This window comes from Struthio camelus, chromosome 3 (assembly GCF_040807025.1).
Source record: "Struthio camelus isolate bStrCam1 chromosome 3, bStrCam1.hap1, whole genome shotgun sequence".
Classification (NCBI taxonomy): domain Eukaryota; kingdom Metazoa; phylum Chordata; class Aves; order Struthioniformes; family Struthionidae; genus Struthio; species Struthio camelus.
Genome location: NC_090944.1, coordinates 131,223,244 through 131,249,562, shown reverse-complemented (window position 1 = coordinate 131,249,562; position 26,319 = coordinate 131,223,244). Strand labels below are relative to the sequence as shown.

Below are 26,319 nucleotides of genomic sequence, written 5' to 3'. Positions count from 1 at the left end.
TATTTCCAAGTTGAACAGGCACTTCTTCATTAGTGGAGAATCACCAAAAAGAAAAATTGTCTAAACTAAGCCAATAAATCAATGTTCAACCTAGAAATGCCGAACTTAATTAATGCCAAGATTAATTTTTTGTAGTAATCCCAAAGGAAAATTTCTAGTAGTGTGCAAGTCAATAAATAAACTTCAGTAAATAGACTATAGCTACACCTATTTCTACTGTACTCGTAACTATGATTCTCAATAGCCTTACAAGTTCTAGGCAGGCTGTGGATATTCCTGTCCCTCAGCCTTCACTTTGTGTTTTGTTGTGTTTTTAAAAATATATATATATATATATATATAAAAATATATATGTTTGTGTGTACACGTGTATATATATATATATACACACACATATACATGTAAAAAAAATTATGTGAAGGCTAGGGAACTAATGCTTGTATCCAAATAAACATTATTTATGTTTCAGGCAGAAGCTGAGGAGATTCAAGGCCATGTGATACCAGATTAGGTCCTGTGTGACGTGTTACTAGGGGAAATAGCTGAGCCACCAGAAAAGTCACAGGTCAGTTTGGCAGCGGGGAGAGCATACTGAAAGTGATGTAGTATCTGAGCTTGCCTTGGCTGAATCGGATGTTTGCAGAAGCTTTCTGGCCCATGTTTAGATGATGTCTTTAGACATCTAGACTTTGGATGTACTTAATAAGTTCACAAACTCTGAATTCAGAGTTTGTGAGAAAGACAAGACTACAAGGCCACCCAAAGTAGAAACTGCAACTCTGAGACCCTCTTTTTTTTTCTCCTTGTGAAGAATAATTGTCTTTTAAAAAATAATAATAATAATAGCAGAGAACTTTACTGTTTTTTCTGTACTTAATTTGTAAGTCAAGTCTCTTGGAAAAAATTTTTGAAGCAGTTAAGATTTGGAAGGGCGGGAATGTGAATGCAGTATATCTAACTTTTTTATCATGCATCAAAATAATTCTGTCCTGTAACATCTCAGTCATGATGATAATAAATACATAATGCTTTGTTTACTTCATGTTGTTTATCTTACTTGAAACTCTGTGGATTGACTTGTATAGGAATTACCAAATTTGTCGTTTTTGCTGTGTGAATTATGGTTGACAATAAAGTTGTAGTTGATAGGGACTGAAATAGAAAGCGATTCAAATAAACACAGAATGGGTGGGTGCAGCAGGTTTTCAGATGCGTTAAAAGCATGCATGTGTTTGTAACACTTGGAAAAAACAGTTTCTCCATATATGTTTTGATGTTCCAGTTAGTTCTGGTGTTCAAAACAAACTGATGTAAGAGACTAACAAGTCACAGATATTTTTAACTTCTTTGGCTTACGAAGAAGTTTCATTTGCTCTGTTTTCTTCTTCTTTTTTTTTTTTTTTTGTTTGGATTTTTTGGGCCAGAGAGAAGAGTTAAAATCCTTATTGACTATTTCAGTTGAAATTAGATATTTTAAACAGAAGATTAGATGCAGCTCTTCACCTGCATCAGCTACTAGTAATGCCCTAGAATGAAGTGCATTTAGAAAACTGTAAAAAATAAGCACGACAGAGCTTATAGCCTTGCAAGTTTGCAAGCTAAATTGCTATCTTGGAATAGGGGAAAGAGTTACCAACTGCTCTGTAGTAGGATGCGGTAACTTTGACTCTGCTCATCTCAAATAATATGTTTTAAGCTTTGTGGTAGAAATGGCCCCTCCTCCTTTTATGCAGGCTGTGGCTGAAGATGCTGTAGTATGAGAAGAGAGAATATTTTTGTCGTTCCCCTTCTGTAAGGAGGTAGGCAACGGCTGGTTCAGAAGTTGAGGACAGTCATATAAGCAGTAGCTATTTTAACAGGACAAATATATCCGAGTTTCAAGACTTCTTTCTAACATACGTACTATCAGTAGCTGTCACAAGCAGGCTTGTGCTTGCTGTTTTGCTACCATTGTTCCTTGTCCATCTGCTCCTTTTTCATATGTTCAGTTTGATATTTAGGCCTTGCTGAAATCAGTGGCAAAATTTGTTTGGATTTCAGTACCTGTTGGATAGCTTTCACTTTTGAGGTGACATCATTAGCTGTTATGTGACTCTTCCTATGTTTAGCTTTCAAATGAGCCTGAGGTAAGAATAGATATCTCAATTAAATTCTCAACAGAGAGCTACCTGCATCATGAAAATGAATTAGTGTTTTTTACAACAGGAAAAATGAGTGATTTGAAGAGGCTTGTTTTGCATTCAGAGATCTATATTAGTGTATATAATTTTTCCCAAATATGTGACGTGATGTTGCCAAATTTTGGTCTCTTTGAACATAATTTAACTCCTGATAGGATTAAAAGTATTTTTCTCTTTTGACGTACGTCACTGATTAATTTTTATTTTAATAAATATTGTCAGGAACGTTCTCTAACCAATAAGAGTAGTAGAGGCTGAAATTAATAGCTGTCTTTTACCTCACTAGCACATACCATATGATGGAGCCATATTGGAGGAGCGTTTACAGATCTAATATGCTGCTCCTTCACAAAGATTGAGCGTTGTTACTATACTGTCTCAGACTTGAGCACTCTGAGCTGGTTTTCATCTATCTGTCAATATATGCCCGAATGACTGATGATATTCCACACGCAGAAGAACTGCATAACACAGTGAGAATGAAGTTGAAAATTAGTGAGAATATTTAGTTTTAGCTTTTCTATACAAAAAAGTAGAGTTTGTGGAAGTAATCTCATGTTGTAGCATGTAACCACCTCTCTAGAAACTTCAGGGAGTGGGTATTTTAACTTTCCTGAGGAAATTTTAGTCTTCTGTGAAAATTACCAGCCTCGGTGGGGGCGTGGAAAATACATAGGTAGAATTAAGTGAAGAGCAAACAGATTACGAGCACATATTTACAAAGGCCCCATAATCTGTGGCAGCTACCATAGTTTGAATGCTGGTCTAATCTCTACATGTACCCTTCCTGGGTGAAGGGATGGGGCGCTGCGGTTTGAGACTCTCAGATAATAAAAGATGATGTGGACTGGCAAGAAGTTAGCTTTTATTAGCTTTCACCCTGAAGCTGGAGAGCTTCATAGCACTCTTCCTTCCTTGTCTGTCTTACGCAATCATGCATTTAGTGTTGACAGCTTTTTGGTTTTTTGAATGCTTTTCCTGTGCATTTTGTGGAAGTTCTGTGAGTGATAAAGTAGTAGAAGTTCTTATTTGTGAATAATGCTTAATTAGGTGGTGTCTTGAGGCTTGTCAGAAGCGGGACTAGGCAGTGTACTAGCATTAGGTAGTGCATGTCTGGGAAGACTGGTGTTCTAAAGGCAGACAAAAAGCAGGAGAAGCCACACAAATAAGGGGAAAAACCCACCAAGTTAGTATCATAATTTCTTTATTTGGTGCAGGAAGCAGAAAGACCAGGAAAGCAAAAGGACAGCTAAGGGAAATGAGGCAAAGGAAAGGATAGGGCAGGTATTGAGTGAGGCTGAAGTGAAGGGAATGAGGAGTTCAGAGGAAATTGCCGGTTATAAATTTCCAAGGATGTCTGAGCAACACGCAACTAAATCCATTAATGTCATTAGTGTCACTGCAAATAGGTTCAGGCACCTTTGACCTCCATATAGTTCTTGTAAAGGTCCTTGCCCAAAACCATTAACTTTGGGGGTAGGAGGATGGCCGGAAAGTTCTTACTTGACCATACTGTATCCCTTGCAAAAATTTCCTCTCAAGAGCTGGGAAAGATGTTGGGTGGCCTTGTAGTCCCCTCTTTCTCATGCAGACATCCAGTGTAGTTCTATGATTTTTGAGGTGATAGATCTCTGGTTAATGAAAGCAATACAGGGAATTTGTTCTGTCCTTGCACTCTTATGTCATTCCAGAAATGACAGAACTACAGAACTAGTCCTGCCTAAGCTTTTGTCTTGAGCATCTGCTGTTGTTTTTATTTAACTTAAGTTATGTTTTTTCTTTTGAGAGAGCTTCTATTGTAGGTATTTATTCTTCAGAGACTCTAACTTCAATGTCTAAGTATGGCTGAACTAATTTTGCATTTAGTTTAATTTATTCCTGTATAGAAGAAAACTTCTGTCCTGATGAATGTCCCAGATCAATGATTTCAGGAAGGTGGTAAAGATTATATTAATGGTATTTGCAGATGATGTTTAGTTACAAGGTGTTGCAAACATTGCATAGGAAGAAATAACACAACAATCTAGAAATCCTGGAAATAGACAGGAAATTGAATCCAACTGAAAGGAGAAGGAAAAAGGTGAACTGATATATCCTTGGAAAAAGAATGGGTTTAATGAAAGGAAAAATTTGGAAAGTAGTAATAGCCAGAGTAGAAAGTGGACTGCAGATTAGATGCGCCTTTGCTTAGTGACAGAGCAAAGTAAAGGACCGTATAATTAGGAAGTATCTGGAGGCATCACTTTGAAGAGCAGCAGGTTAGTGGCCGCCTTAATGTAATTTTGATGACACCACTCACAGAATATTATAGTTAAGCCTGAGAATATCGTTATCAGTATGTTGGAAACAGATGAGCACAATTTCAGTGAAGAGCAGTAATTGCAACTTTCTTACAAAGAGAATGTATAGGAAAGAAATAGGTACCGTACGCCAGAGCAAAAAGCAGGTAGGAACGTATTCATCAGTAGATTTCCTAAAGGTATGAACTGTAACAACTATTGAATTTTTTTTTTTAAATATACATACATAAATAACTGTAAGGGAATAATCATTAAATTTATAAAATTGCAAAATAATTTTTCACAGTAGGTACAAATTCATAAACATTTATCTTTAAGATCAAGCCAAACAGAACACTAGGAAGTATATTACAAGGGAAAAATTCTGCACTTGTAGATTTGGGATTGGTCTTTTTAAGCTGTAATTTTAGTGTTGTTTCACTGATACTAGAATTCCTTTTCCTAGCCAGATCTTTCCATATCCGTGCAAATAGAGCTGATGCCAAAAGGTGATCAGAAGATGAAGGAACCTCAAGAAACTTGCCCCCTACCAAAGTCAAGTCCTTTAAATAAGTGAGTTTAAGAAATACTTGCTGGAAACCTTAACAATGGAATTCGGTATGTAAATTAGGTAAGTACAGCAATAATGCATATAATACACAAAGAATGCCTATATGTAGTACAATGCTCACTAGCTTAAGAGAGAAATGAATCTTTATCTAAATTGTCTGAATTCTTCAAGAACCACTAAAATGTGATGAACCTTCCTAAGTTTCAACAGGCTAAGCTCTGAGAAAGACTCTCTCATCCGCACCTGTGAACCATAGCAAAAAACTGCTGTTAATTCTGAGAGGTGTATGTCTCGGGACAGAGTCCTGATAACACAGTGACTACTATAAAGCTACGTTCGTACAAATGTTTTAAGGAGGTGAGCCCAAAGTTGTCACCCTTCTGTTAGAACGGATCTGTTAAGCTTGAAGTGTTCACTAGCATTAAAGTTTTCTTGCCTCATATCTGTACTTTGGATGTCATTTCATAGTCTTGCCTTTTGGTTTATCTTATTCCAACTTATGTAAAGCACCTTAAGGATTAGTAAAAGATAGTTAGTAGGATTTGTGTTCTAAAATAAGAATCGAACTGTAAAGGCAGTTCAGAAATCTGAGATAAAATAGTCCATAACATTCAGTGCTATAACAGGCAATGCATAGATTATTAACTCTACCCAATAAACTTTCCAAGACACTAAAGTTAACTACATCGTTCTCTGGGCAATTTTCTGTCACTTAAGTTCGCTTTCTATTTAAGAAGGAACTACTAGTACTTAATTGTGATAACGTTTTGATTTGGGGTACTACCTGCTCTTGTCTAATATTTTTAATTTTTGAGACAGAAATCTTTTTCCTCTAACAAGTAATATAACTTCAGATTGCAATGTCTGTTCAGTAAAATCTTGATATTCTGGGGGACAGGTAAAGCTCTACATCCTCTGTATGATATCAGTGGGTATATGATATTGCTGAACTTTGCTTGGAAAGTTTACAATTTTTACGCTACTGTCTTTCTAGTTAATGGTGGTGGTTAATGGTTAATGGTGGTTAATGATCTCATAATACTAATTTTTCATCTCTCTCAGCTAACCTTTCTTCCAGTTATCTCCTTAAGTTTCACCATACATGTAGTTCAGTCATTAATCTGATTGAACTGTCCACAGAGATGAAGGGATGTCTCAAATGTTTTACATCAGCAAATACAATAGCACCCCTTCTAGAACAGCAGTCAGTCTCTAGCATCCTTCTGTAACTGATATTCTTTATCATGGAATATGAATGCAAACATGCTAATGTGACCATGGTGGATGTCATCTTCACGATAACCAATATCAAATTTATAAACCCAGTTTATAAGCCCATCAGTGTGAGGATAAAATACAGGATATCTCTCTAGGAGAGGTTGCTGTGTAATTTTGGCTCAGCTCATTCCAGTCACAGTAAGCGTTATAAGTGAGCTTAAATTCTAAACTCTACTGGACAGAGTTCAAAATGTTTTAAATGCATTGTCTATACTTTCCATAGTATCATACATACAGCTGGTACAATACTAGCTAACAACTTGTCTCTTCTTATGTTGGGACACTTTCCTAGTTCTGTATATTTAATAGCCTGTGAAATTAAAATACGCTCCCCAAGTGATGAACACTACTTTCATTTCAAAACAAGTTTCTCTAGCTTGCTCATTTTGGAAAACGGCTGATGTTGGATTTCATTGAACAATTTGGCAATGTCATTTTCTTGTTGGACAGAAGCAGTATGTCTTCCAATTCTTTGTAGATCAACCTCAGCTGAAAAGTTCTATTTTTTTTCCTCATGTTTCTCCTTATCTTCTTTCTCCTAGAAATAACTGTGTCCTAGAAATAATAGAATATACAGGAGTGGTTATTGAATCAAGGTGCATCTTGAATACCTGTCTGATAGGAAATATTTTATTCTTTTAGCACAAAAGTTTTTTTTTTTTCTCTTGCAATAGAAGAATCCATTAATGATCTAGCAGGAAAAACTATATATACCACTGAAATATGCATGAATTTAACTTGATTGATTAACATTCCAAGGGAAGGGGTAGAAACCAAGTCACTTCATGGGCTCTTCTTGGAGAAGGGATATGGAAAAACAACGTGCAGGAAACTCCTACTCTCTATTTAGGCAAATAACTCTCTGTGGTGAAGTAAATCTCCCAATTAAAGCTCTTTGCAAAATTTGTATTTTGAAGACAGCCTTATATCTTCCTGAACATATCAGCTGTAAATGGTTAATGTGTAAATAATCTTGGTCCAATTCATTAAAGCTTTCCGTTTTTTCCAGCTTGCATTTCACAATGAACTCCTTGATCTAGAGACGTTTTTCTTTTGTGAGCTTTACTGTCTTCTCATTGAACTGAAATCTGATCTTTTTTTTTTTCAGTCCACTGCAGATTAATGTTCAGCCTTTGGCAAGCTATATTTTTGAAAAGGTGCTTTCTTCTGTCATACCTATGCCTAAACTTAGCCTCTGGTCATCTTCTTTTGTGGCTGGCCTTTTCTAGCCTGAAGGGAAAAGCAGGACTTAAACTCTTTTTTAAAATATCATTAGGACTCTTTCTGTGTTGTGGGAATCCTCTGGACAGCTTTATTGGAGGGGAGTGTCCCTGCAAGTTCTTTAAGCATCTAAGTACAATTAAGGTACAATTATATAGAGTTCTGCTGGGTGGACTGGCAGATTAGGTTCCTCCATTGACTGTCCTAGTATCCGGGTACTGGCTACGTCCAGCACTTGCTTTCAGATTGATTATTTTCACCCAAATAATGGGAAAAATCCTACTTTAAACCAGTCTTATATTGTTGTGTCTCTATAAGAAGAAAGACAGTCTTTCAGAAACCTTGGGAACAAAGTTTGGCAAAGCTTGCCATGTGACTGACAAATGGTGTTGGTTAAAGGTGGTTGGCAGGGCAAGAAGAGTGTCCGAGTCCTTCAAAGAATGAATTAAAGAGAAATAGACACTGCATGAATTCTGTTCTGTGTGTGGTTAACAATATTGCAGTATTGTTACAGTACTACAGAAGCAGCCACGCTTTCCTTTTGGGACTGAGGTCACCACACTTAGAAAGGTGATGACAGTGTGACCCCTTCCATGTCAGAAGTTGTTAATTTTCACTTCTCATCTCCGTGTAAGAAGGCATCATGTCAAAATAGCTACACAGGTATTTCACAAAATGAAATACGCAAAGAAGGTGCCAGGAGGTACAGATGACCAGCTTATACATGGTGATGAACGGGGCTTTTATAATTTTACTTTCCTTATGGGACTGCAGGAAAGATGGCTGGATGGTTTCTTTCACCAGGGACTTAAGTCTCAATTGACTTTGGAAATGTGGGTCTTAAGAGATGCCTGCACAGAGAAAATTGGTAATTGGGAGCATATGTTTCCTTGCAAGTATTACAGCAAGCTGTCTGGATTGGAATGAAAGCCTAAGTTAGCACAGTTTGACAGTGTTACGTGGATGCAAACTCAGTGTACCTTTACCTATTTTGACCTCATTACAAACCTAGTTGAAAACTGGTGTGTTCATAGGGTCTCTTTTGTGATTCTCTTTTCCTTCCAGGGTTTTATGGAAGGCTGACTTTCCTGACCAACATGTTTCACAATTTATTTCGGAGAGCGGGTTATAAAATAAAACTGAAGTACTGGCATTTGTGACTTTGGCTGAGGGAAAAGAATGCAGTATGATTTAGCTAGGTGTCACCTAACAGCAATTAGCCTTAAACCCTTATCCGTCTAATATGTCCTAGATTGTAGATGCAAAAGGATTTGGGGTTCTAAGTCTTAGCTTTATTTTGTAGGCCAGCATACAGACTAGAAGACTGAAAAAAAATTTCTAGGACAATGTACATGAAATAAAATTACTCTTTTCCTCTGGTTAGATTTACATACTTGCTTTATATTGTAAATCGCTAGCTTTAAGGTTGCAGGAAATAGGGAGGTTGAAAATTGTTTTTTCTGATTCAGCCTAACAAGTTTATCGCTATTGGCAGGATAATGAAGATTATTTTTATACTGATTTTTGGTTAATGAGCTCTCCTGGTTTGATACAGATATTGCATATAATTTGTAATTAAAAATAAATAGATGCCTCCTGTATTTGCAATATAGATACACACCCCAGCTTGATACTGTTTCTGTTGTGAAAATGATTAGCCTATAACACACTGAAATATTAACATTATTCTAATACATTAGCTTCTTAAACCTAAATGGCAGAAGAACATTCTATGTGTGATGTTCAATCAGTCACCCAAGTACGACCGATAAACCTTTAGGAGGAATCTGTTTCCTTTAACATTTACCATTAACAAGCAAGTTTTATATCCTTTCCCAATGTAAAACAGTACAGAGTAGTAGTCCAGAAGACTGAGTTGTGCTAGTCACCCTAGCATCAGGAGTAGTGTAAAATAAAGGTACTTTACTCGCTCCAAATACAGAAATACTGTATATCATGTAAGTCTGCCTGTCTCTTCTGTCTCGTTCAGAGGCACAGTGAGGAATGCTTTTTCAGTAAATAAAATAAGCAAGATCAGCGTTGCAGCCATGAATGCAACAAAATTCCTCTAAAAATATTTGCTACAACTAATCCCTCAGCGCCTCAGCTGTGAAGTGTGTCCTGCCTATAGGAGTAAATAATGAGAAAGAGCGGAAAAAAGTATTTAGGCTTCAAAATTTAACTGGTTTAACTAGCAGAACATATAGCTTTGACACTTCTGTTTATCAGACGGTATAGTGAATCAGTGACTGTAAACTCTGTTTAGCATTAGTTTGGGATGATCATTTTCCTATCATATGGAATAATGACTTAAGGCCAAATTTTGGGTTTCCTCACATAGGAGTCCCACCGCTTCCTTATGCATAAGAGGAAGCGTAGGGGGGGAAAAAAATGTCCCTTATAGAGTGTGCCAAGCACAGTAACATCTACAATATACTTAGGGTTTCAGCTTTTCTAAACTGAAAAAGTCACCTTTGAAAACAAACCAGTAGAGGAATTCGTAATTTTTTTTTAAGCCCCACGTTGTTCTATCTTATTCAGAGCAGAATTCTATGAGAGCCTATTTTTCCAAGTTATGTAATAAAAATAGTCAAATCTATTATGATAGTCTAGACTACACACAGAGAACACAAGGGAAATCATGGACTTTTTCATGGAAATTGAGAATGGAAAGAATAAAATGTTTCATCTACTCTAAATAAGTATAATCTTTAAAAATAGTTTAGTTGATCTCTTGGAGAAAAAAGGCTAATGTAAACTGCTGAAGAAGAGAATGTTGTGGTATTGTTAGCCTTGCTCTCTGTTGGGTTAGTGAAAAGAGCTTTTAGAAGCTCTATGTGATTTCAGAAGTAATCCAGAAGCCAAGCTGCTCTTCCCTCCAATATGCTGTATTTGAGATGTTAATAGTTTGTTACAGAGACACAAATCAACTTATCTAATTTAGCTGGAGCAAAATAATTCCGTTTTCTGAAGTCCTGAATGGAACAGACTTTCAAAGTGAGAAACCAAGACATCTCATGGGCTGAAACATGCAATGTTTGCATTGGGGGCGAGGGAACTGCCTTGGAAGTGAATTAAGGGGGAGGTTTTCTTTTAATCGGCTCTGCCTGATACTGCATTTTCTTCCATCTCCTAATACCATGTAGAACATGGTGCGTGTAAAGGCAAAGTCTGTGGAACCAGGCAAGAGATTTTTATTAAGAAATTTACTGGGACCTGCAGTGGTTTAAGAAGGGGAAAAAAAAAAAAAAAAAAAAAAAGCTGGGAACTGAAATGGTGAGGGCAAAAGATCTGCACTAAACAGCTACTTTTATCTGAGGGAAATCAGTCTAAAGAGTCAAAGAAAAAGTTGATTTGCACCTCCAGTTTCCTGCTGTGGGGCAGAAGGAATAGTAGAAAGAAGTACATCTAACTGTAGAAGACAAGCTTCTGAAACCACTATTCTAAACAATTTTTGACCTTCGACTATGCAGCGTAGCAGTAATCTGTGAGCTGGGGACCACTGCAAATACCAACTGGATCTCAAGGGCAATAGGAATTTGATCATATATGCTAATATTTGGGTCACAAGCTTGATGAAAGGGGAGATCACAACCCATAAAGTTTGCGAATGGGAGCTGTGAAATGTTACAATAGCAGGCTCATCCCTTGTGACTTCTGGTAATTAGGTAAAATTTGCTGATTAATGAGGCCATAGTTTCACACACACTTCAAGCCTGTTTAAGCCAGCACTGAAAGCTAGCCTGGCAAAGTGCAGTGAGTAGTTTTAACCTGGATATAGTTCATTGTGTGACTGTACAAAATTTGTGCCGGTAGGGACGGATATGTAATAAGGAATAAATGGGATGATAGAACTCCGTCCTTCAGCAGAAGCACAGGTTTATACTGACTTAAACTGTACATGAAGCTACAGCTTCAGAATACAAAACGTTCAGGGGGAAATAAGATAGCTAAATGTATCTTGTTGGTGAGGAAGCTTTTTCTCATTCAAATTCTTACGTTTCCAGAACTCTTATTCAGAATTCATACTATACTTGCCTCTTTGGGTTAGATGGGAATATTCTGATCAGGTAGTGATGTGTGCCTTCCCTTTTTTACACTGTGCTAACTAAACGTCTTGCCATGCGATGTAACTCCCTGCAGAAATATGCAGCTAAAAACCTAAATTACATACAAGTACAAAGAAAGTAATTTCAGATGCACAGGGAAGTTCTTACTTAAAAAATAAAATAAAATTCAAAAGTCAAAATTCAAATCCTTTGATTTCACAAGAGGACTTTTTTTTTTTTCCTACAGCGCACTGTGATATATTCTGTTTTAGGCAACATCATTTTTTTAAAAAATTCTTTGGTAAATGAAATCTTAACTCAAAAGAAGCCAACAAAAATGATTAGCAGCCTGGAAGAATGACATTGATTGGACTGCATTGGCAAATATTGCTTGTCTAAGAGAGTTACAGAACTGATGCAAATAGCATGCATGGAGAGCCATTTTTTGCATAGTTTACAGGCGGTTACTAGGAGAACTGAGATGGCACTAAGAAAACCGATAGGAAATAGTTCCTGTGAGTGGGATGTAAAATATCTTGAGGGAAATGAAGGAAATCTCATAACTTGCAAATGTAAATCTTAAGTCAGTACAATAGAAACTATATAGGAGATAGTTCTATACTGGAGGGTTTAATCATTTTTCCCTATTTTTATCTTCATGATTATAGTGAAACTGATTCCCCCTTTCCCCCCACCATCAGTTCCACCAATTTTGTAGGCAGATTGCAAGTTGCCCATCTGAATATTTCTTATTGTAACAGGAGGAAGGAGTAGCTAGAGCAATGAAATCATTGTTACATCACGATCTAAGGTAAGGTTTGCAGAAACTTAGCTTTCTTTGTTGTAACCGTTCTGATGAGCTGTGGTGCGGAAGGAACACACTTCTCCACTGCTGTGGAAGGAAGAAATAGATTCCTGCCTTTCCCTTCATAAAGGAAAGGCCAGTTCTTCCCTTACATCTAGTGCTATGATTGATGCATCAAACACATGATGCATTCATGTGTTTGCGGCTTCGTGACAGGGGTTTATACTATGTTGTAAGACAAGCCAGGAGCCGAACAATACCGGTGGTGCAGTAACCTCACTGAACGGGCACATCTCATCCCCAGACAGGGCAGAGCTGGTGACAGTAGCAGGTTCTGTGCTCATCCCGGTGATCATCAGACAAATATGAGGTGAAAAGTCAGGTGCTCCCTGTTGCTTTAACAGCAGAAAGATTAAACAGTGTCAAATGCTGTTCCCATTAAGAACACCTGAACAGCATATTCTTTGTATAAAGTTTATCCTTATTAATTGAGGTTAATTGTAGCATCCCAGTAGCTCCCACAGGAGAAAAAGAATAAAACAGTGTTTCCACCTCTGAGTTATAGTTTTTAGTTATTTTTATTATGATAGAAGCTGCAACCACTTTTAGGACCTTGTGGTTGAAGGCATGATGTAACCCACGCACAGCCAAAAACAGACCCTATCCCCAAAAGGTGACTAAGTAGGCCAGAAAATAATGCAGGAAAGAACATTCATGCAGAGTGGGAGTTGAGGGGTCTGTGGACTTTGACCTGCCCACATTTCCAGAAGAAATACTTTAGACCTGGAGTTTTGAAGTCAAACATCTTAGCTACAGGACCACTTTGATAACAGGTGGGATAGCAGCCTTGAAAGGCATTCAAAATAAGCAAAACTTCAGAGATAAAGCTGCAAGTGAGCCTGTTTTGTTCTGTTTTTCTTATGCGGGGGGTGGGTATTGGCGGGGGTAAGCAGAGGAAAACCTCTGGAGATTGTATTTATCTATTGAGTTAATTAATTTCATATTGAAGTTCTTTGTTTTCAGACAATAAATTGTCTTAGTGGCAAGGGTTGCTAAAATACTTAAGTATGGCATTTATTTCACTTCCCTGACGAGTGAAAAACCCTCTAGTTGATAATCATTCTTTGAGTAGTAGCCCCTTACCTGGGGAAACTATATTTTCCACAACAATAAATTGTCTGTTGTCCCTTCAGAAAATGAAATTATTGAGGACCTTAGAAAGTCCTTGGAGCTTTCTACTGACCAATCTGCAAGCCTCAATATGCCTTCTATTTCTGTCAATTTTGGGAGAGGGAACCTCTAAGGTCTTACAAGACCCACATCTATGTAGTTGCCTAGAATAGCTATTTTTTGATTAACTTTTCATAATGCGGTTCATATTTCCTCTATTAAAACAGATATTTTTACTGAAGTTCTGGGAGGCTAGCAGTTATGTAATTGTACTAGATGAAAACTTTCCACCAAACATTAATATGTAGCGTTTCTATAGTCTGGAGGGGGCTTTTCAACCAGGTTTGTAAGGAAGCAGCCAGTAACAAGGGGATTTTGCTATTCAGCTGGGATAAATCAGTCTACTCCAGCATCTTGTATCTAAAACACATGTGACTTTAATTGTCATTATTCTTTTTGTCAGCCAGTACTCTGTGGTTTCCATCTCAGCAATACTCATTGTCAAAGAGTAATTTCACTTGTTGATCCTCCTCCTGTCTCCTGCTGAGGTAGTCTTTTTGGCCTGTTTCTGATCCAACATTTTTTCCTTCTTTCGTACAGACTACGGAATTTGAACTGTGAACAGCTCTCTTCCAATTCTTCTCCTTGTGTTAAAATAAAATAAAATGAAAAAAATCTCTTGGTGGCATGTGGAGATGTGGAAATTGCTCTGTCTTTGAAGTTAAGATGCAGTGTTTATATATATTAATACATGTTGATGTTTTAAGTTCAGGACTTTTTGTCAAGATATCCAATGTCAGGGTACAGTTCCACAAAATTCCAAGCCTGTCCTCTAAATTTGGGACTATAATCAGCATAGGCTTAGCAAAGGTGTTGCTACATCCAGAGCATAGAGCATTTAACCTCAAGAGAAATCCTCTGAGTCTTCTTGCCCCAGAAGTTCCAGAGCAAAAACAAGCTAGCTGAGAAGTGATCTGGTCCTAATGGAATTCACACCCAAACTGAGGTTATGGTACCACTAGAACTGAAACATAATTTCCCTTGACTTTATTTGGGCTGGGATTTCTCTCTTGGTAGCTAACTGTGGCAAGGCTGTCCGTGCTTCTGTCTGTCTGTATATTTGTATGTGCTTCCTTCATTATGTGCTTTATGTACCTATGTGTGCCTCCTGATTTAAAGGTCAGCTTGCCAAAGACTCATAGCCCTATCCACAGTTAAATTACAATATGTTTTGATTTCTTTTGCTTTTGTTTGCCTCTGCAAATTTTAGCATCCGTGTTATAGGAGATCTCTTGTTGGTGCAGTCACCTGAGAAACGTCCACTGCTTTTCCTTTACTTAACTCCTAAAGGCATCAAGTCTGTTTATTTTTCAGTGCTCTGTTTTCTGTCACATCAAGAAGTTATCGCTGACAGGATGCCTCGCTGGAAGTGAAATCTCAACACTAGGTAACTTCATCTTTCTCTTCTTTAGAGTGAGACATTGACGGTTTACTCAATCTGAACGCATTTTCTCTTCTATGTTGACTGCAAGTGCAGGGACCGTCCGTGGTGCATTTACACATGCCCAGTTTCTACTACGAATGACTATCAGTACTCCTACGTATCAATTGAAGAGATTACTAGTCCTGTTACGGCTTTTTCAGAACTGCTGGGTAAGTTTTTTCTATGATCATTCTCTAAACCATTTAAATTAAAATGAGTTGGATTAGCCTAAGCAAATTCAGTAGCAGGTATGCACCAGCACAATTCATTTTAGCTGAAATAGGTTGCAGAGAAATCATACAAGTGTTCCATGGGTAACTTTGACATGGTGGTTGATTGTAGCAGCAATTTAGGTTGTCCTGGAGCCAGAATAGCCTTTTCAACTGGAACAGGTACAGTCAGGAGTAGACTCGCATGCACTGGACACAGGCATCTATTTCAACTTCCTGTTAACTTTCTGGTCTCTGTCCCGTGACTCCCTCCTTGGCCCTTTATAGGAAGAGCAAAGTTGTGAAAGTTGCCTTCATTGTCTTCCTCAGCAAACCAGTCCTCCAGAGGAGGAGCACCTTGTTCCGTAGAACAGTTGCATTTCAATGGTTTAGTCCTCAAGTGAACATCTGTCCACTGTGAGGTCTGTGCTTCCTTTATTTTGAGTTTTAAGATGATAGAGAGCTGAGAAGATGGCAGGAAGGTAAAAAAGCTCGGGGGGGGGGGGGGGGGAAGAGCTGTGAGCCTGGGAGGGACACGTAAAGTGTGTTCACCACCACCACTACTTCTCTATACTGTGACAGGAGCAAAGCATCAATCTCCATTTCCATAGAGCTAGGCACAAGAAAAAGGAGGATGTAGTGTATTTTCAGACATCGGGGGAGCAAGAGCAAGCATAACATGCCCTCTGTTACATCGATGGATAAGCCAAGTCCTCTGGAATATCTTCACTAAGGACCGTTACTTTGCATGAGCTACTGTGGTCAGTCAGCCGTAATGCGTATGACTTTCCAAAGGTGCTGTCAAGCAACATGTGCTGGCCTACAGCCAGCTCTGAGAGGGGGCTTTGAATGAACCGTGGTTCCACAGGACAATAAATCTGATTTTAGTGCACCTAGGACTGAGTCAAAACAGAGCGGTCGCATGATGCTAAGCACTGCTCTATTCAAGTTCACCCTGCCATGTCAAATGCATTATTAAAATTTTGCTATGCTGATTCAGGCATAGCATGTCCTCCTGCAGCCAGCATAAACACCGCATCACGTGTTCAAGCTAATTGAACAGAAAGTCATACGCCTGTGAGGTCAAATACGTATGGCCAGGTAATCTGGTGTCAGTGAATTTAGAGCCGCAGCCTGAGGGTTGTGATTGACAAGTGGGACAGTTTTTTTTTTTTATGACTGTTGACTAGATTACTGCCCTCTGCTTTATTCTGCAAATGCTGTATGCATATCTGAGCTGCGCAGAAATTAAAGCAAACAGTTCAGAGATCTGTCTTGAGCTGCATGGCTGCAATAAAAAGAAGATATTTGTCCTGTAAAATGAAGTGATGTCATAGTATTGCTTTGGAAACGTAGCATTAAGTTTCATTGAGTCATTTGGTTACTCAAACATGATTTATTGGCAGCAATGAGAAAATGTTATCTGTGATATATATTCTTGTGTGTAAGATACTAAACGTTTCCATCAAAATATTCTCTTGCTGGATGTCCTAGACTAAATTGTCCTACCTCTTAATCAGTTATTAGTTTGACTTTATACCTAACATGGTGTAACTGGGGTTTGGTGAGAAAGGCAGCTCCCTCCCCCACACCCACCTCTTCCCCTGCTGGCTGCATGTTCCCTCTCTTCTCCTTGCATTGGATCTAGCAAGCATGTAGCACAAGGTGGATTGGTTCAGTAGAAAACGAATCTGCCAAAAACAGTAAGTTTTCCTTCCGATCAACCTATTGAACTGACTCAGTACATGATCACTAGATCTAATGAGAGGTGGGAGGGGCCAGCACTACCTGTGCTGTGTCAGCTTGTACTTTATTGGGTTAGAGGAAAAACCAAGAGACCCTTACTAGTGTTTTGGTTCGGGTGTTCTTGGCCCAGTGTGGCAAAATACTCTTGCTTGTATATTCTTGCCCATTAGACCAGGCTGCTTTTTTCTTTTCCATAATTATTTGCTAAATTACTTGCTATTAAAAGTTAAGCCATGCATCTCCCCATTATTTACAATTTTTTTCATGTTTTTAAGCTGCAATTTGCCCAACAGATACGAGCACAATTTACTCTGGGCTTGCATAGCACTTAACACGCACTTCCATGGTAAGTAGCTGCTATAAAGCTAAGTGGTATGCCCTGTAAAGTGATACGATGTCATGATATTTATTTGAAAATATAAAATTAAGTATCATTAGGTCCTATAATTAAGTAGCTATAGGTTATCTTTGCAGCTTAGAAAATGGAACCTGATAGCCTGGTGGTTCTTCCTCTAATATTCTGGGCGTTTTGTCAAAATTGTATGAGAGCAAGCTTCATGCTTTACAGAAGATGAGAGATGTATTTCCCCACCCTTGTATTTGTGATTCTCTTCCTTTGTTCTTTTTTGTAAGATCTAAGGCTTTCCCACATATGTTTATAAAAGCAAGGCAAACAACTAATATATGTTCAGAAATGTGTATTCTTTAGAATACACCTTGTTTTTATTTCAAAACATTGATTTTTTTTTTTTTCTTTAGAAAGGTCCTCTCTTTAGCCTGGTATCCCATGCTTGACTCTGTCATGAATGATTTATATAGAAGTATCCTCAGAAGTATGTCTGTAGGTGAACTGGTTCAATTCTAAAAATGGTGCCGTTTTTCGTATTTACAGCCTGTTGATTCTGTTAGACACTGGATCAGTCTCTTACAGTACTGCTTCACACATAGGTAAAGGTTAAGAATAGTTTCACCTGCATTTTCAAATTTTCCTGTCTAAAATAATTATCCCCTTGGTTTCCGTGTGATTTCGTGTTTAGTAAAATACCTCAATAAGTTAACTAGATTCAGATATTGTATGTATAGTATAATTTGCACACTATTTTTAGACCAACAACTCTTTAATATTTCGAGAACAAGTGTGGAAAATCTTTTCAGGAAAGAATGTGTCTGCACTTCTTGGCAGAGCTAGATCCTAATAGTTATAAAGTAATGAATGCAGAATTCAAAAGTGATACTACATTTAAAAATCCTGGTTTGATGAAAAGTCAAAGTTTGACTCAGCACTGAAACGATGTGGATTTCATAGTCTCGATTGCATGATAGTTTATAAGGTGTCAGATTTTTGCTTTAGACATATTTAGAGCTCTTAATCCTTACTTGTCAAATACGCTTAGAGAGGTTTTTTTAATATAAGATGTGGCTATTTTTTGTTTAGTTTAAATCCTAGTTCTAAAATAAATTGTCTCTTTCTTCCACGTTATCAGTTTACTTTGGTCTGTATCATTTCTATGCAAGCCTTCTGAAGTTTCTTTTTCTAAGGCACAAGGTATTTTAGCACCTGTTACAGTTGTTTCTTGGTGTTTGTGATTATAGGAGATTATAATATAGGTGATTATATTAGTTGCTTGCTTTTCGTCACAGAGCCTGCCTGATGAAATTAACTTTCTGCCACAGATGTATTTCCTAATACTACTTTTGCACACCCATCACCATAGGGCTTTTTTACTTTCTGTTCATCTTTTGCAAAGTGTTGAGCAAGTTGTAACTTGATATTTAAGATAATTACCAGTTGTTACAAATATGCAACATCCATAAAACCTAGACTCTATTTGTTTACTAGTTTTGTTGTCAATAGCGAGTCATGCATGTATATAATGGAGTACTTGTTTAGTTGCATATATATTATGTAATTTTCAAGTGATTTTTAGAAGTAGCTAGTAATTTGTATATGTGTGTCTTGTCATTTAAAGATTTTAATGTCTTAGGGTTGACTGCCATTAGGATTGAAAAAAGGGATGTATAATAACTTTATTTTGAAGATCATAGATGATTCTGTGCTTCTGTGACATTACAGTAATATTGTAATGAATATAGTGAAATAAATGGTTTGTGCCATCTACTGGTCTGGATAGGATCTGCATTTCAGCTCAAAGGCTGAATAGTGAGTAACTTTTACTGAAGTATACAGTGTGAAAAAGAAACAAACTCACCACAAATAGCTAGCATATTTTTTGTTTGTTTTATCTTATCCGTATTAAGTGCTAACTAATGCTTAAAAGTATACTAATAAAGTGTGCAAACCAATACATTCAACCTTTTTGCACCCCTGCTCACCGACTACTTTTTAGCCTCATTTTGATAGAGTCCAGAAACATTCCTTCCAGGTAGGTCAGTCGTGTTTACATCTTTTAATAGAACTTAACAGGCAAAGTTGATGGTATAAACTGTGCTCTGAATATGAACGCAGTTCATCCAGACACGTTAGATGGAGTCATACTTTTATATAATAATTTGTAATTACGACATATCCCATTATTACCTTTACTTATAAAGATTATTAAAAAAAATGCATTCACCCATATTTGCTCTGATGTTTATTTTGGTGTTAAGCGTGGAGTAAAGAAGATGCTAATGTGGGGTGAACTTCAATACAACACTGTGCAGTCTTACATAAGACCTTTTATCTGAAACGTCTTTGTATCCTACAAGCTAATAATAAGCTATTGTATTTTCTCTGATTTGTATAAAGTCCAGGTGTTAGAGATTCCATATTCAATTATTAGTTGTTTCAGAATCAGTATTATCACTTGTGTACAATTTTATACACGTTCTGATTATAAATACTGTCCTGCAATGAGCTTTGTGTGTTTCATTGTTACTTTTTACTTATTCATCTCTCGAGGGTATAAACAGTGGATCCACAAATGCTGCAATGTCCCTCTGGTTATGGTTTTTCTATACCAAAGTAAATCCAAGAACGTATTAATGAGAAAGTCTTTATGCACTCTAAGAAGATTATATATACTTCAGTATCACGTTCAGGGGTCCATATACTTCCCTCAGTTACATGATCAAGGACTTAATTTCAGATGAAGTGCAGCCTACGGGATAGACAACTGGCCTAGAAATAAGAAGGCTTAGGGTCTATTTCTAGTAAATCGCTTCCCCTCACATCGCTTCAGTTTTCCGTGTCTGCAAGATGGGTATTTGCCTCCTTTGCAAAGGGCTTTGAGATTTGTTGATGAAAAGCACTGTATAAATAGCTAATAATATATTTTTGAGCTATTTTTGGTACGTGCTTACAGCTGGTTATCCAATTGGACATGATATGGAAAGTTTTCTCAGGGGTATTAGGACCTTCAAATCCTTTAAGTTTGGGTTAATCTGGAAATATCTAGATGCACACACATTGAAAAGCTACCTGCTATAATTCCGGATACAGAAACTAAAACAGTAAACAGTTTGATGTTTTAAATAACCCTTTAAATTTAAATACCAATTTAAACAAAAGTAATATTGATTTCAGAAGGACAGGATTTTCGCTGTTAAATACAGTGAAAGAAAGCTATTAGGAAAATGCTCAAGTTTATTTCAAGTTTATTTTTCTTATACTTGCAGGCGGATGCCCAAATTATTCTTTGCTGCTTCGTGACTGATTGTTATGCCTGGGAAAATGAACTGCAGTAAGTGCTCAGTTGACCTGAATTTTCATGAACAAATAGTTATTGCCATGTTATAGCTATTATGACCAAAGCAATTGCTCTTTCAGGTGAAGAATGTAATTGTCCATCTAACTCATTTAAAAATCAGTCTGGTTACAACATTCTGTTTCTATTTCTGTGTGGACTTTTCAAATTTTTCCTTATATGTTTCCCTTCAAAGTCTGCCTGAATTTGCTACGATTTTTTTTTTGGGGGCATAAATGCTCCTTTTAGGAGATTGCCATGTTAACTAAATGTAGCTTCCTTGTTTCTTATTAATGATTATCAGTGGTCTTTCTCTAGATAGCACAAACTGGTTAGATGAACTCTGGCACATCTTGCTTTTTCATCATCGAAACCAAAAGAAGCTCCTAATTCCTACTTCCTTCCTATCCCCTCTTTAATGACTTTTCTTAATGCTGCTACATTTTTTGAAATATGTAAAAGGCTATGACTTTGGCTTAGATCCACTACAGTGGGAAGTATTATAGACAGCTGTTTTGGGCAGGAACGCCATTGGCTTTGTGTTGCTGGAAGAAAAGAATACTCCTTTACTTTCGGCAGGTTTGAAACTGCTTAATTTTGAAGCCAACTTTTATCTTCTCTAATATATTAAAACAGCTTTGTCTGTGACCTCCTGAAATTCGGGTGGGAACAACTCTAGACGGTCTGAAATGCAGGTTTATACAAACATTACCTTGCACACGCAACTGCATAACAGTTATTGAAAAAACAGTGATTTTCTTTTAATGATACATTTATACAAGGATCGTGCTGCCTGTATTTCCAAAGGGTTTGCAACTCGGTCTATTTCTGCAGATGACAAATATCCACAAATTTACTTTGCACAAGCACCTATTCATTGCAAGGAAAGACCCTTTAGGTAATAGGAACTATTATTTACTGCTCACCTCGTTTGCAGTTAATTCATTTCAGATGTAGAGTGCTTTTTCACTAGCCATTTTGGTTTTTCTTCCTATTTACAAAAGTGGTTTCTCTTCCTGCACGTTTGTTTGGTCCTGCTGTCATTGATGTAATTGGCAAAACTCCCACAGAGCTTACACGTGCTATGTGTATATCTAAACATGTATTTGCAAGGTTCTTTAATACAGCATTGGTCATAACACGTTTCCTTTTGAGTGAAATGCCTCAGCACCTTACTGTGTGGGCTGTGCATGTGCGAAGCATGGTTGTCCTGCACGTGTCCCCAGCGTAGCAGGTGGAATGATGGTGCTTTCTGTACTAATAGAGAAGCCAGGAGTTCAAGCAGATTATATCTTTAGACCATCTTTTAGTAATTCCAGGAATAAAGAGAGACAGTCCATCTTCCTGTGGGCATCTTCCTGTGGTCCTTCTTCCTGGGCCTATCTTCAAAGCCTTGTTGACTAATTTTTATTTCGAGTCTGCAATGTGACTGGAAAGGAATGAAATGAAACCATGACGTAGCCTGCTGTCAGCGCTGGCTGATAACCTTTTCTCTGCAGTACAGTGTCTGGGGTCCTTCCAGTCTACGGGTGCTGACGGAGTTGCACTGCTTGAACACTGAATAACTACGTAGGTAGGATGTTTCTAGCAAGTACATCCATTTCAAGACAATTTGGTAAATACATTTCTTCTGTATCATATTTATTTTCACTTTTAACACTGCCTCCAGCATTTGTTTTTATGATGATTTTTTGTTTGTTTGTTTCAGTCTTCCTTTCCCCCTTTTAGCAAAGGGGTAAGTGTCTTCCACTAGACAGGCTTCCTTTGTGAGACAAGAGCTAGCAGGTTCTCATTAATTCCTAGAGCGAGGTCCCAAGGTCCACCGTTTTTGTAAAAGCATCTGCAGAAGGGTTCGTGGTGCATAGCAGACTTTCTCCCGTCTGACACAAGAAAAGAAGCAGCAACAACTAACTCCTGACCTGGAGTATTCAGTGCACTATTTTATTTTGTGTTGGGGAGGCATCATAAAGGAATGGCATGATGAAGACCAACTCTAAGATACTGCAGAAGACTATGAAGAACCAAATATAATGAACCTTAATACCTTCTATCATTCGGTCATGAGATTAGAAGACAGACAAGCTAAATGTATTTTAGAAGAAGAGATGGTGGGATAGTACTAATGATAAGCTAAGAATCAGTCTTAGAAATTACTATCAGTGAGAAAAATAGGCCCTTAGAGTGGAATCGAACTGTGAGACTGCTAGACCTCCTGAGACTACAGAGCCTCAGATGATCAGTAAAATCAGGAAAAAGGATTGATAAACTTTGCTACTTGTTTCTGACAAATCTGTTTTAGGAAAACTACATTTCTGTAGTAACGCAGGGACAGGCACCAAGGTAAAAACTAAGGTTAAACAGAATGTTATCTTAAATTTACTTACCAACAAACAACAGTTTGTTACTTACTTACTTGAGTTTGCTTTAGGTTCAAGCTCTTCTTGCTTAAAAACTAGAAACAAATCCACATATTCCTAATCGGCATAGAACTGTCTATAAGCAGAAAGTTCATGAGGAGGCAAGTCTTTAAAATCAAGGCAGTTTGGTTTGTTTTTGCAGAGAGACTTGAATAATTTTGAGAAGGCTTCCTGGGAAATCTTATCTATTACAGGCTGCCCTGAAGGTTGTACTGACATACGAGTATCCTCAAGAGACTGTCTCCATAAGTCTCATTATGTGAGACTTACGTATTCTGTGCAGCTTCACATCATATGGGCTGTACATATCTAGGACTGGTCTAGTTCTTCATTCCCTTCTTGAAGCTGTCAACCAGATCAGCAAATATATGCTGGGCACAGTCCCTTCTCCCATGCCATATATGTCTCCTGGAAGAGGCTTGTAGCAAATAGCTTTGTTCTGTACGTTGCATGGGGTGCTACAGCAATATTTCCAGCCGGTATGCAGCTAAGGACGAAGCTAGGACCTATGTTTCAAATTCTCTACGTGATGATGCAATGCTTAATAGTTAAGCACTGGGCCCCTTTGAGGAAAGGGGCATCAAAAAGATTTAGACATCCTCATTTGCCTTTGATTTCTCTTACGAATACAAGAGCGTGGTCCTTGGTTGTATAGAAATCATTTATTTCAGGAAGAGTCCATTCATTTTTGTGGATCACTCTAATTGCTAGCAAAATTGTTCTGGCTAGTGACTTCACTGCACACACAGTGACTCTGGGCTTTCGCAGGTGGTGTTCATCCTGAGGGAACTCTATTTGACCAGAAAAAGGACACTAGAACCTCAGATTGCAAGAAGTCTCCATAGTTCCCCATGAGTAAAATAATATACTATAGTGACTGAAATCTTAGTGATTTCATCACTCTAGATTACGTTTGCATCTGAAAACACAGTGCAAGGCAGATCATTGGACACGGCAAGGCAATGTAGTATAACGTCTTATATTACTGTTGTCGTTCAAGTTAAGCTTTGCAAAAGTTGAGCCTCTAGGGACTGACAGACTTGGGATAGCCTCCCCAGATCCTACATCAAGTGCTTCCTCTGCCTTGATCTTTTCCCTGACCTCCCCAGAGTGAAACTTCCATCAGTCGGTTTTTTCTGCCTACTTCCACATTGACTGTGCAGCCATGCTTTGCGCATCAGTCACAAAAGGTGATCCCAAGCTCCTCTTTTGACCTCACGTGGCTTCTGTTGCTGCTCACACAGCCCGTATGGCACCCCTTCCCTTTCCGTGTTTTCAGGACAGAAGGGAGTATGCAGCTGCCATTTAAAGCCCAGCAAACTTTCTCTGAGTCAGTCTTCAGTCTGCTCTTGGGTTTTATAACCTTGATCTGGGAGCTAAAAGGAGCCTAGCACAGGGTTCAGCTCTTTGAGAAAGGCTTGTTATTTTAAAGGATGGGAGAAAGAAAGGTAAAGGGTGAGAAAGAATAGAGTGATTGAGCACGTGTCGAAAGCAGACGTCTGACTGTTTCTCTTGTTCGGGGCTTGAAAGCAAAGCGCTCTGCGTGGTGCTTACACACCAAGCGCAGTCCTGCTATTCCCATGGCTCTGCCCCTCTTCTGGCTCCTCCTCTCTCTGTGGTGGGGCTAGTAGCAGTGCCAGACAGGCACTGGCTACTGCCCCTGGGCTATGTCAGGCTAGGCAGTGGGAGTTGGATTTTTTCATTTATAAAAGGAGAAGATTTGGTGGTAGGAAGGGATAGGAAAGGGAGAAGTACATGAGTGCATCCTTCCTTACAAAATTGTCATTAAAAAAGGACTTGTACATGAGGTCTATGATGTAGAAGGCTGTGTGGATCTGAAACACGTCCATCTCTGCAGTATAAGGCTCTGCATTTAGGGGTGTAATTTGCAAAATCAACTACAGGTCTGCATGCGCCAATTAGATAAGATTTGACTGAAAGGAGGCTTTTTCCTCAGTGTCTCTTAAAACCCTGTAGTCATGACAAAACTGGCTAAGAGCCTGATTCTCCTTGCTTTATAGTAACTACAAAACTCTCACATACTTCACTGGAAACAGGATCGGTCCCTCATTTATCTGCAGCAGGAACAGTGTAGCAGATTGCCTCATTTCCGGATTTCATCTCCTGTTTAAATTCTTTCACTTGCTTTTCATCCCGTCGTCTCTCCTCCTTCTCGTCCCCCCGTTTTAACCTTGCCCAGGGAGTGCGGAGGGCTGCTGGAATGCATATAAACACGGCACAAAGGCAGGAGCTGTGCTGCCGAAAGGTCAGGCCGGCCTGGCGGCACACAATGAGGCGCAGGCTGGGCAGTGGAAAGTTACAGCCCTCAGCTGGGCTGAGGATCACTTCTCCTGCAAGAACTGCCCTACTCGTTAGGAAATGTGATACTTGCTGAAGAGATTCAGTCCTAGAAAAGACTGTGAGTCTTTACTGCTCTTGAAAGTGTTGTTGCAAAGGACTGCTTTCATTTGAAGAGAGGGAGAGAGAGAGTTTGGGGTTTATCTCCCGCATGCTTGTAAATTTGTTTTAAGCACCGTAATCGAAACCTGCTATTTATAGCATTAGAGTCTGCAATCTTTTTACGTTTTACCAGTACTCATTTACTCAAAATTATCACTCCCTCAAACGTGATAATTCTGCAGAGAAAGTATAGCAAGCATGACAGTATGAGGAAAAAGAATGGACAGAAATTGGAATGGACTTCATTCAGAACAGAGTTCAGAGTTTTTAGTCTTTTACTGTATATTGTATCAGAGCATACATATGCAGTTATGCAATAATATTTGCTTGCAGCTATTTGTGTTTCATAGGAATGTGGAACTGTAAGCACGCTGGAGAATGTTCATGTGAAATTGTCATTCATCCACAAGAAAGAGCTGTTTGTCAAAGAACCTCATTTGCTAAACATAATATGGAATTTGTTTCTTTCTACTTACACTAACTACTTTTAGTAGGAACTCTGTCTCTATGCTTTTTCATTTATTTTTACATGGCATTCGAGTAACCACTATCAAAAGATCTGGGTAAAGGGTCATGACAACAGTCCAGCTATTTAACGCAGTTTTTCTGTAAACAGATCAGTGAATTGTCTGACCAGCATGAGGTAATAATTCCCCGATGTATTCTGAATAAATGCGGTAGAGATGCAAACAAATTTCATTAACTAGTGTGAACCTGTAAAATGAAAGGGAAGTATAGAAGAAACAATCTTGTGAATTTTGTTTG

General features: G+C 38.2%; 1 protein-coding gene across 1 annotated transcript in view; it reads left to right on the top strand.

The window, feature by feature from the left end:
* The window catches only part of LOC104143455 (centriolin-like), an 87,387-nt gene that overhangs the window by 2,714 nt on the left and 58,354 nt on the right, over positions 1-26,319 (top strand). Inside the window, exons 5-10 of the mRNA XM_068940328.1 lie at positions 470-565; positions 4,926-5,090; positions 14,928-15,000; positions 15,091-15,206; positions 17,267-17,337; positions 20,610-20,674. The gene's annotated coding sequence lies outside the window, so the exon portion shown is untranslated. The remainder of the gene's footprint in view (positions 1-469; positions 566-4,925; positions 5,091-14,927; positions 15,001-15,090; positions 15,207-17,266; positions 17,338-20,609; positions 20,675-26,319) is intronic.